Here is a 969-nt window from a genome sequence, read left to right on the forward strand (position 1 = left end):
GGCAGTGGAAGTGTTGATTTCTGTGAACAGACTTCTCCTGGAGAGGCCCCTTTTCCCGTTCTGTGTGGGACACTGCAGGACTGCACTTCCTTAGGTGAGGACCCAAACCCATTACTTCTAGGCTGTGCTCTTCTAATCCATGGGGATGTGGTGATCCACCTCAGGGACTTAATCTTATTTCCAGACAATCTATAGAAAACTTCTTTTCACCAGTGGGGACCTCATAGGAAGGTAGATTTGGGGCTACGAGTGGAAGTTTACAGCTGGGTTTTCATTACTTTTTAATAATAGTTACATTTTCCCACAAGAAAGTCTTTAAAGAAGTCATCTTTTGCGCTTGGTGGCACCATACAGATAGCTGAGAGGATTCCCCTGCATTTTTTCTTCGTGCTTTTAATGATTTTGCAATCTCTCTTGCATATCTGTGGGGAAGGCAGTTAGGAATTTGTCCTTTCCAAGGATACCGTGACTGCATCTGGCCATAGTTCCAGGTTGAGTCTAGGACCATCATATTGCAGAAAACCAGTGGGGCCCACATTTATCTTGCTTGAACAGTGACCCCTGGAGTTAGGCAATATGGCAGCTCTGTCAGGATTCAGCTACAATTTAGGATCATAACTGATAAACAAGATTAACTGATTAACATGATTAATTTGGTACAATTCAAATTGATACAGAATGGATTACAAAATGGTTTAAAGATGAATGGAAGAGGTGAGGTGCTTCCTTTCCAGTTCCTGAACTTGAATCAAGGCCCGCACATGGTAAATTAATGGAATCTAGGGACAACCAGTCACAAAAGATATTTAGAACAGGGAAGTGTTCTTAAAGACTAGGCAGGCAGATAGACAAACTCAATTAATACTCTGTTTCTAAAATAACAAAGCCTAGGCATCCGTGCAACACAGAGGGAGGTAAGGAGGTGACATAATAAAGAGGATGAAAAAGCAAAGGATCAGAGTTCTAACC

Source organism: Phocoena phocoena, chromosome 12 (genome assembly GCF_963924675.1).
Source record: "Phocoena phocoena chromosome 12, mPhoPho1.1, whole genome shotgun sequence".
Taxonomy (NCBI): Eukaryota; Metazoa; Chordata; class Mammalia; order Artiodactyla; family Phocoenidae; genus Phocoena; species Phocoena phocoena.